Below are 11965 nucleotides of genomic sequence, written 5' to 3' on the forward strand. Positions count from 1 at the left end.
GGAGATGGGAGAAAGTTGTAGAAAGTCAACCATCACTGCAGCCCTCCACCAGTTAGGGCTTTATGGCAGAGTGGCCTGTCGGAAGCCTCTCCTCAGTGCAAGACACATGACAGCCCGCATGGAGTTTGCTAAAAGACACCTGAAGGACTCTGAGATGGTGAGAAATAAGATTCTCTGGTCTGATGAGACCAAGATAGAACTTTTTGGCCTTAAATCTAAGCGGTATGTGTGCAGACAACCAGGCACTGCTCATCACTTGTCCAATACAATCCCCACAGTGAAGCATGGCGGTGGCAGCATCATGCTGTGGGGGTGTTTTTCAGCTGCAGGGACAGGACGACTGGTTGCAATCGAGGGAAAGATGAATGCGGCCAAGTACAGGGATATCCTGGACAAAACCTTCTCCAGAGTGCTAAGGACCTCAGACTGGGCCAAAGGTTTACCTTCCAACAAGACAATGACCCTAAGCACACAGCTAAAATAACGAAGGAGTGGCTTCACAACAACTCTGTGACTATTCTTGAATGGCCCAGCCAGAGCCCTGACTTAACCCAATTGAGCATCTCTGGAGAGACCTAAAAATGGCTGTCCACCAACGTTTACCATCCAACCTGACAGAACTGGAGAGGATCTGCAAGGAGGAATGGCAGAGGATCCCCAAATCCAGGTGTGAAAAACTTGTTGCATCTTTCCCAAGAAGGCTCATAGCTGTATGAGCTCAAAAGGGGGCTTCTACTAAATACTGAGGGTTCAAAGGGTCTGAATACTTAGGACCATGTGATATTTCAGTTTTTCTTTTTTAATAAATCTGCAACAATTTCAAAAATTCTTTTTTGTCTGTCAATATGGGGTGCTGTGTGTACATTTAATGAGGAAAAAAATTAATTTAAATGATTTTAGCAAATGGCTGCAATATAACAAAGAGTGAAAAATTGAAGGGGGTCTGAATACTTTCCATACCCACTGTATATCTCTATTATATAAAAAAAAAATCATACAAGGAGACAAGACGTGATTTTCTCGGAGAGACACTTATACCTCTCATGAGACGAGTCCACGCCCGGGGCCGGAAATAAAGGACAAAGAGTAGATGACAAAGTTGAACGTTGTAAATAATTCAAAGATGTTGGTGTGGTACACATGCAGAGCAGGTTAGAGATAATTGAAGTACGAAAGTTCAAATATCTCGGGGAAAAAAAAAAAAAAAGGATAGTAAAGATCGCATTAGCGCAAACAAACGGAAATTATTACTCAGTGAAATAACAGAATAGAGAAAAGAGATTGAATATATGGACATAGGTGATATGACAGAAGTATGTAGATATTGTTTGGATTTAAACTTAAAAGTCAGAGACTTGTAGATCGTCGAATTCATGTTGCTAATGAGAATTAAAAGATTCCAAAAACGTTGGCGCGGTATGAAGTCCAGTGAGACGGAGACTTTCTTTAACATGAGATTCTTTCAAGTCACGCCCCACTTACAACTATTTTCAAACAAGACCACGGTCATCTAACCTCAGTCGTGTGAATGCTTTTGGCAGACACTCTTCCTGCGCTCTCAGCTCTTATAAATTTTATCAGGACAATAAATGTATACTTTCTAGATGACATGTCAACGATAAAGCGAAGAAGAGAGAGCAGGGAGAAACATTTGAGAAAGTCGTTTTACTTATTAGAGAGAAAGAAACGATATTCACTCACATTGCGTTGTCACGATGTACTGTAAGTCCAAACACAGAATCAAAATTCAATTTTGAGTTTGCGACGAAATTAAAGTGCTTTGGGGGCATACTGTATTTAGGGTTTAAACTATAAAAATAGGCATTTAAAAGGCATTTTTTAACCACATCCAAAAGTCACGGCTTTTCACAATTCGTGGGTGCTCTAGGAACGTAACCGCCATGAATTTTGGGAGTGTACTGTATTATTAAAGTTTTACTCTGCTGGCCTAGCTCTCTTTCTCAAGGGTGGAGGTTGATTTTTTTCAAACCCAGTTTTGTTAAATTTGACTTGCTAATAAAATCAATAAAATGTTTTAAAAAAAAAAAAAACAAATTACAATTCTTATCACAAAATATCACACAGTTTCCCATCATCTGCTTCACAGGGTTGCTAATATCGACTTCACTTCGGCCCCTTTCCTCATAACAATCACCGGGTGTTGTAGACTTTCTCTCAACGATATAACGCCATCATAAACTTTCTTATAACAATTTACCCTTCACTGTCTGTTTCTTCATTAAAATCCCTTTGGCTCAAAGGACCTGGGGGTGAGTGTCACCTAAAGAAAGGGAGCAAAACATCCACGAGAGCAACTTCTCCCAACCATTCAAGAACAGTCTGGTGACCAACAAAACGTCGAAATTTGGGGTCCATGGCCAGGAAACTCTCCATTGAGAACTTGTGGTCAATCCTCAAGAGGCGGGTGGACAAACACAAACCCACCAAATCTGATTCTGCAAGAATGGGCTGCCATCAGTCAGGATTTGGCCCAGAAGTTCATGGACAGCCTGCCAGGGCGAATTGCAGAGGTCTTGAAAAAGAAAGAAGGGCCAACACTGCAAATATGGACTCTTTGCCTAAACTTCATGTTATTGTCAATAAAAGCCTTTGAAACTTCTGAACTGCTTGTAATTCAACTTCAGTATCCGAAAGAAACATCTGACACTAAAAATCTAAGAACACTGAAGCAGCACACTTTGTGAAAACCAACACTTGGGTCCTTCTCTAAACTTTTGGCCACAACTATATGCATACACGCTAATATGAAAGCTTGCCTATAGTGTTCCCATAATTAAGCCTTGAATGCTTAAAGAATCTTGATTAATCTCTAATATCAGGCTGAAGACCCAGCGCCTGTGTTGCTAAAACAAAATCGAGCTGCTTGTTAGCTCACCTCCTTCAATGAACACAGCGTCCTTGATTCACGGAAATTCAAAACAAAGCAAGTAAAAGGGCAGGCAGGCCGCTCTTTTACGCTAAAATCAATTGTGGCCTTTCTTAATGAAGTCCTTCATGCTCCAAGACTAACTGTAACCCTTACCATTTTAACGTGCGCCAGGATACACTCACCTAAAGGATTATTAAGAACACCTGTTCAATTTCTCATGAATATAATTATCTAATCAACCAATCACATGGCAGTTGCTTCAATGCATTTAGGGGTGTGGTCCTGGTCAAGACAATCTCCTGAACTCCAAACTGAATGTCAGAATGGCAAAGAAAGGTGATTTAAGCAATTTGGAGCGTGGCATGGTTGTTGGTGCCAGACGGGCCGGTCTGAGTATTTCACAATCTCAGTTACTGGGATTTTCACGCACAACCATTTCTAGGGTTTACAAAGAATGGTGTGAAAAGGGAAAAACATCCAGTATGCGGCAGTCCTGTGGGCGAAAATGCCTTGTTGATGCTAGAGGTCAGAGGAGAATGAATGGGCCGACTGATTCAAGCTGATAGAAGAGCAACTTTGACTGAAATAACCACTCGTTACAATCGAGGTATGCAGCAAAGCATTTGTGAAGCCACAACACGCACAACCTTGAAGCGGATGGGCTACAACAGCAGAAGACCCCACCGGGTACCACTCATCTCCACTACAAATAGGAAAAAGAGGCTACAATTTGCACGAGCTCACCAAATTGGACAGTTGAAGACTGGAAAAATGTTGCCTGGTCTGATGAGTCTCGATTTCTGTTGAGACATTCAAATGGTAGAGTCAGAATTTGGCGTAAACAGAATGAGAACATGGATCCATCATGCCTTGTTACCACTGTGCAGGCTGGTGGTGGTGGTGTAATGGTGTGGGGGATGTTTTCTTGGCACACTTTAGGCCCCTTAGTGCCAATTGGGCATCGTTTAAATGCCGCGGGCTACCTGAGCATTGTTTCTGACCATGTCCATCCCTTCATGACCACCATGTACCCATCCTCTGATGGCTACTTCCAGCAGGATATGTCCATGTCACACCATGTCACAAAGCTCGAATCATTTCAAATTGGTTTCTTGAACACGACAATGAGTTCACTGTACTAAAATGGCCCCCACAGTCACCAGATCTCAACCCAGTAGATCATCTTTGGGATGTGGTGGAACGGGAGCTTCGTGCCCTGGATGTGCATCCCACAAATCTCCATCAACTGCAAGATGCTATCCTATCAATATGGGCCAACATTTCTAAAGAATGCTTTCAGCACCTTGTTGAATCAATGGCACGTAGAATTAAGGCAGTTCTGAAGGCGAAAGGGGGTCAAACACCGTATTAGTATGGTGGTCCTAATTATCCTTTAGGTGAGTGTATAATGCTTATTTTCATATATGCTCATGATTCTTTTTGAATATGTGCAGATCACCAACTTTAAGAATGTGCGTCTCTATAATTTCACCTTGCAACTTCTTGATTTTTTTTTTTTTTTTAAATAATACATTGGCTCAGACTTTGGGTTACTTTGTATGTTATGTCCGTTTGTTTTTGCTCAATAAAAAGTTCCTTGCATTATTGTTTGATTTCTTTTCCAAGTAAAAAAAAAATCTAAATTTGTTTCACAACTTCACAAAGCTGAGGAGTGTACTCTGGGATTGCGTTTTAACAGTTGTCTCTGTTACCCCACATACCAAGAATCATAAAACAGAAGGACGGATGGAGGCCTGGAACACAGAGTCATTTGTAGCAGATCTGCGCTTTGGCCCTCGTTCCCGGCAGACACTTGGGAAAAGCCCGATTCTCGCTCGCATGTCCCCTTCTGTACAGCCAAGTAGCTGGTGTGACCGAGCCGTTTACAGGTCAAGGGCCAGCCTGGGACGGACTCTCCAGGGGACGCTAAATCTATTTGTGTTGGCCGAACGCTCGGTTCTCAGGGAGCGCGCACGCCGACGCCAGCCTGCGCAGCCTTCCAGCTTAAAAAAACTCTCTTAGCTTTTGTTGTACTAGGGTGCTGTACCGTGTTAGCCATTATGAATGTAGAGATGAGCACCTCTACCTGAAAAGTGACGCGTAAAGGAAAAGCTCGCTGGGTATCATTAAAAAAAAGACGGGGCAGGGCATCCAACAAAGTGGTGCCACACGAGTGCTTACTTCCCACCAATTCAAAGCGAGGTCAAGTAACTCACTGAATCAAGTCACGTGTCAAGTCTGTGCTTAGTTTAAACGAGCAGCCATGAAAACGAGCGAGGTTAACAGCACAGACACTCACTCACTTTTCTTACGCATTATGTGGCGCTGCAGCCTTGTGCTAAAATTGTTTAAACTCAACCCCCCCACCCCCATCAAGCAGCACTCAATACCCCAGAATAGTAGCAGTGTCAGGCTTTCATAAAAGGGTGGTCCTAAATCTGTCACGGGTGGGTCTTTTATTTTTTTTATTCCTGTTAATTATACATTCATTAAAAAGATATATAAAATCCAACATCTGTCTGTCTGTCCGCTTTTCACGAAAGAACTACTTAACGGATTTAGGTTGTATTTTATTCTATTTGCTTGAACATTCCGGTTGATTTTGTAACTTCTGTCATATAGTTCGGTTGCGGCACAGATTTTTTTTGCGCATATCAGAGAGACACGCAGCGGGTCGAGGGGAGGGGCGGGGACCTCCTCACTCACTCACCAGCTTCGGGGCGTTCCTTGCCTCCGATTAAGTAGCGAATGAGGGAGTCAGGGTTGGTCTGCCTACTTTTCACGAGAGAACTACTTAACGGATTTAGATCCGTTTTTTTTTATAATTAACTTGAACATTCCGGTTGATTTTGTGAATTCTCTCATTGCGCTATGTATCCTAGTTCGCTTGCGGTACTGATTTATTTGCATGAATCCGAGAGAGACGGGGAGGGCCGAGGGGAGGGGGCGGAGCCGTCCTCACTCACGCAACAGCCTCGGGGCGTGTCTTACATCCCCTTAGCTAGCGGACAACAAAACTACTTAACAGATCTGGATCAGGTTTTCTTCTATAATTTGCTTGAACACTCCGGTTGGTTTTGGGACTTCACTCATCGCGCTAAGAATCATAGTTTGCAGGAGCGATATATTCGTGTTAATCCGAGACAGAGGCTGCGGGCCGAGGGGAGGGAGAAGAGCGATGTCAGGAGTAGGGAGCCGGGCAAGATGGGCCCCTCCTCACTGTGCTATTTCACTACTACGTAGGTGGAGCGGCAGGGGATGGCTAGTAAAAAAAATAAATAAAAGTCCAGTCATACTAACGTCTAAGAGCCAGGGAGTCGATCTAAAAAGATCTGCAAACAATTGGGAACCAACCATTCCACTGTCCAGAAGATCATCTACAAGCAGTAAAGATTTTAAACAACTGCCAACTTGTCCAGGTCAGGCCACCCCAGCAAGTTCACCTCCATTGTCGAACCCAAGATGCTGAGAGATGGGCAGACTTTCATCACAGGACCTGCAGGTAGCTCTTGGTACTGTTGATGTCAAAGTGCAAGAGCCTGCCATCAAAAAGTGGCTGCACAAATGGGATCAGCATGAGAGGACTTCAAGAGGAAACCAGAAGGAACATCAGGGCAAGACTAAAGTTTGCCCATAAACACATTGGCAATAACCAGACTTTCTGGAACAATGTGCTGTGACCAGACAAGGTAAAGGTAAGAGTTATTTAGCCACAGTAGCAGAAGAGCGAACATGGTATTTGACCAGAAGAATGTGCTACAAGTCTTTCGGTTGCTGCCATTAGGGGTCACCACAGCGGATCACCTGTTTCCATATCTGCCTGTCCTTATCATCTTGCTCTGTCACACCCATCACCTCCATGTTCTCTCTCACCACATCCATAAACCTTCTCTTAGGCCTTCCTCTTACCTGGCAACTCTATCCTTAGCATCCTTCTCCCAATACACCCAGAATCTCACCTCTGCACATGTCCAAACCAACACAATCTCGCGTCTCTGACTTTGTCTCCCAACCATCCAACCTGAGTTGACCCTCTAATGTCCTCATTTCTAATTCTGTCCATCCTCATCACACCCAATGCAAACCTTAGCATCTTTAACTCTGCCACCTCCAGCTCTGTCTCCTGTGCCACCGTCTCTAACCCATATAACATAGCTGGTCTCACTACCATCCTGTAGACTTTCCCTTTCACTCTTGCTGATAACCTTCTGTTACAAATCACTCCTGACACTCATCTCCACCCACTCCACCCTGCCTGCACTGATAGTGGAAATCTTCTACTTTGGGGTTCCTTTGCTGCATCCGGGCTCGGGCAGGTCACCATTATCAAATCCACTAGGACTTCTTCATTGTACCAGAGGGTGGTTGAGGTTAATTAGAGTCCATTTGTCAGAAGACTGAAGATCAGGTGAAAGAGGACCATGTAACATGATGACGACCCTAAACATTCCAGTAAATCCACCAAGGCATGGCTGAAAAGAACAAAGTGGGGGGTTCTGGGATGGCCAAATCAAAGCTTCAATTTGAGATGCTTGGGGGGAGTAGGGGTTGAAATGAGCTGTAGGAGACACCCCTCAAACATTACACAGCTGACAACATTATGAATGGAGGAGAAATGAGAAGAAACCTTTACCCAATGTAAGAGATGGCCAGGCACTTCGGGAAACAGCAACTTGAGGGTGCTGACCCAGCTGTTAGAGCCAAAGGGGCACTTACCTTTTGCACAGACGGAAACGGCTTATCTGTTCATTTATCGCTGAACAAATTTTAATTTTAGTGTTCAATTACAGCTATCAATTCTGTTTAATTTTTTTTTTTTATTTATTTATTAATTTTATTACAATCAATACATAGCAATCAAGTTTTACAAAAAAAAAGAATTATGCTAAGAACAGATCGATCCCCACCCTTGAGAGAGAGAGCAAGCCAAACGGTGTAAAATTTAAGGCTTTTAAAAATACCTAAATCAACAAATTCTCTGTGCTTTATAAAATCATTTCAAAATATTACTGATTAGATCCTGCCATGTTTTGAAAAAAGTCTGCACAGATCCTCTAACTGAGTATTTGATTTTTTCCAATTTTAAATAATATAACACATCAGTTTCCCACTGACTTAAAGAGGAGAGTTTGGGTTCTTCCAGTTTATCAGAATAAGTCTGCGTGCCAACAGTGTAGTGAATGCAATCACAGTTTGTTTGTCTTTCTCCACTTTAAGACCCTCTGGAAGAACCCCAAACACAGCTGTTAATGGGTTAGGAGGGATTGTGAGTCCAAGACTGTCTGAGAGGTAATTAAAAATTTTTGTCCAGAATAATGTTAATTTGGAGCAGGCCCAGAACATGTGACCTAGTGAGGCTGGGGCTTGGTTGCAACGTTCGCAGGTTGGATCATGCCCTGGAAACATTTTGAGAGTTTTAGTCGAGACAGATGTGCTCGATATATAATTTTGAGTTGTATAATTGTATGCTTTGCATATGGAGCTTGAGTGAATTCTCTGCATTGCTACTTTCCACTCCTTTTCTGATATATTAATTGAGAGGTCATTTTCCCAGTGTCCTCTTGGATCTTTGAAAGGAAGGGATTGTAAAAGGATTTTATATATTGTAGAGATGGAGTCTAACTCCTTGAAATTGAGCAATAATTTTTCCAGCGTGGATGAGGGTGCAAGATGAGGAAAATCTGGAAGGTTCTGTTTAACAAAGTTCCTGATTTGAAGATAGTGAAAGAAATTTGTAGCTGGAATGTTAAATTTGGAACGTAATTGTTCATAGGATGCAAAGACGTTGTCTATATAAAGGTCTCTAAGCAAGTTAATTCCAAATTTTTCCAGATATTAAAACTGCATATGTTTGTGAGGGTTGAAAGAGGTGGTTCTTTTGCAGGGTGCCACAGAAAGAAGCTTCTCCGTCTTAAAATGCTTTCTACATTGGTTCCAGATTCTAAGTGAGTGGAGCACAATTGGGTTATTAGTGTATTGCCGATAACGTGTGTTTATTGGAGCACAAAGCAAGGAATACAAAGAAGTACTGCAGGATTTTACTTCTATTGCGGTCCATGCCTGTGTATGTTCTTCTATTTGTGTCCAGGTTCTTATCGACTGTATATTTGCCCAGTAATAAAACTGGAAGTTAGGTAGAGCCATGCCGCCTTCTGCCTTTTGTCTTTGTAGGGTCGCTCTTTTGATGCGTGGATGTTTAGAATTCCAAATAAATGAGGTTATTGTTGAATCTAATTGCTTAAAGAACGATTTATTAATGTATATTGGTATGTTTTGAAATAAAAAGGAGCTTAGGAAGAATATTCATCTTAACAGTGTTAATTCTTCCAGCTAGTGTGAGATGAAGGGTTGACCATCTATGCAAGTCTTGTTTAATTTTTTCCATACAGACACGAAATTTTGTTGATAAAGAGCTTTATGTTTACTTGTGATGTTTACCCGAGGTATTTAAACTGTTCTGCAATGATAAAAGGAAGGGTGTCTAATCTAATATTATATGCTTGCGAATTCACGGAAAGAGTACACTTTTATTCAGATTAATTCTGAGACCAGAGAGCTTTTGAAATTCTGTGAGTGCTGCTAAGACTGCAGGCACAGAATTTTCTGGGTCCGATATATACAGTACCATGTCATCTGCATATAATGAGATTTTCTGTTCCAGTCCTTCTCTGCTAATCCCCTTTATCTGATCAGTATTTCGACAATGTATTGCCAGTGGTTCAATGGCAATTGCAAACAGCAGTGGTGACAAAGGGCATCCTTGTCTTGTGCCACGTTCTAGTTTAAAGTAGTCTGAGCAAATGTTATTGATGCAAACTGAAGCTTCTGGGTTAGTATACAGTAATTTAATCCATGCACAAATGTTCGGGCCAAACCCAAACTTCTCCAAAATAGTAAAAAGGTATTTCCATTCAATCATGTCGAATGCTTTTTCTGCATCCAATGATAATAATATTTCTGGGGTGTTTGATTTAGTTGGTGAGTATATTACATTAAACAGGCGTCGAAGATTTGAAGATAAGTGTCGGCCCCTAATAAATCCAGTTTGGTCTTGTGATATTATTGAGGGAGCACTTTCTCCATCCTTCTAGCTATGATTTTAGAGAGTATTTTAACGTCGTTATTCAGAAGTGAAATTGGTCTGTATGATGCACATTGTAATAAGTCCTTATTTTGTTTTGGAAAGACAGTGATTAGTGCTTGGCGAAAGGTTTGTGGAAGAGATTGGTTATCTCTGGCTTCTGTAAATGTTGCTAATAGGAGGGAGCTAGCTGAGCGGAGAATTTCTTGTAAAACTCTGCAGGGTAGCCATCAGGGCCTGCTGCTTTTCCACCTTGGAGTGACTTTATAGCATCCAGTAATTCTGATAATGACAGAGGTTTATCGAGCTCCTCCACACTAATAGCGTCAATTTGTGGTATCTGTAATTTATCCAGAAATGCATTAGATTGTATATTGTCTTCTTTAAACTCAGTAGTATATAGGGATTTATAGTAGTCTCTAAAAGTGCACATTATATTTTTGTGTTCGATGATTTTATCTCCATTCGTGTTAGTAATTACGAGATTGCGCTCGCACTTCTTGCTTGTGAATTTGTTGCGCTAAAAGCTTATTAGCTTTCTCTCCATGTTCATAATAATGATGTCTGGATTTGTAAATTAGTTGTTCGGTTTCTTTAGTTGTCAAGAGGTTTAATTCTGAATGTAGAGCCTGCCTCCTCTTATGTAGAGTCTCGCTTGGTAGTCTGGCATGTTCTTCATCTATTTTAGTAATTTCGCTTTTATCTCTGCTACTTTCTTCGCTCGGATTTATTTCTGTGGGAAAGATATGAGATAATCTGTCCTCTTAAGAAGGCCTTAAGAGTTTCCCAGAGTGTTCCTGCAGAGATCTCAGGGGATGTATTTGTCTCTAGAAAGAATTCAATTTGTTTGGATATAAATTCAGTACAATTCTCGTCAGCTAATAGAAGCGGATTGAGACGCCATCTGGGGTGAGTGTATGGGGCTTAGTAATTTCAGCTCCAAGATCATCGGAGCATGGTCTGAAATAACAATAGCATCGTATTTACAAGATTTAATCTTAGGCAAGAAGTTATTATCTATAAAGAAGTAATCAATCCTTGAGTAGCAATGATGTACTGGTGAGTAGAAAGAATATGTTCTTGAATTTGGGTTTAAAAACCTCCAGGGATCTGATAAGTTGTGATCAGTTATAAACTTTGTAATTATCTTTGCGGTGTTAGTTGCCGTTCCCCCTGTGGAGGAAGTCTTATCTAAAAGTGGATTTAGAACACAATTAAAGTCCCCAGCCATTATAAGTTTATGAGTGTTCAGATTGGGAATGGATGCAAATAAATTTTGTATAAATTCCTTATCATCAACATTAGGTGCATAAACATTTATCAAAATCATTTTACAGTTAGATAAGTCTCCCATGACCATCACATATCTCCCTTCAGGATCCAATACTACATCTGATGCTACAAATGGTACTGTTCTATGTATGAGAATTCCCACCCCTCTAGTTTTCTTTGTAAAACTAGAATGGAACATTTGGCCAGACCAGTCTTTTGCAGCCGGAACTGATCCTTACTTAGTAAGTGGGTTTCCTGTAAAAATACTATTTTAGCATTTAGACCTGTTAGGTGAGAAAGTACTTTCTTTCTCTTTAATTCGTGATTCAGGCCTTTAACATTCCAGCTTACGAAGTTAACTGTCCCATCATGGAGACACTGATTCTGAGTTTTTGGTGTCATATTATAGTCTTAACTGGAAGTGAAATAGTTTAGGTCTTAATTTCCTATTCCCCCAAGAGTTGTTGCCATGCAGCTTATTATTACGTTGATAGTTATAATTATAAAGATTGAGATGATAGATTAGATATAGATCAAGCCTGCTCTCTTTCTCTTCCCCTTAACCCCCACCCTCCCTTTTTGCCTCCCCAGGTGAGGCTAAAACCCACTTCATGCAGTCCCAGTCCTCTGACATACCCAGAGACAGAGCACGTCCAAAGCACATCAAGCCCCCATGCAGTGGCGCTTTAAGGTTAAAAGATAGAGATATCTGTTACCAATAT

Source organism: Polypterus senegalus, chromosome 13, assembly GCF_016835505.1.
Source record: "Polypterus senegalus isolate Bchr_013 chromosome 13, ASM1683550v1, whole genome shotgun sequence".
In the NCBI taxonomy this organism is placed as follows: Eukaryota; Metazoa; Chordata; class Cladistia; order Polypteriformes; family Polypteridae; genus Polypterus; species Polypterus senegalus.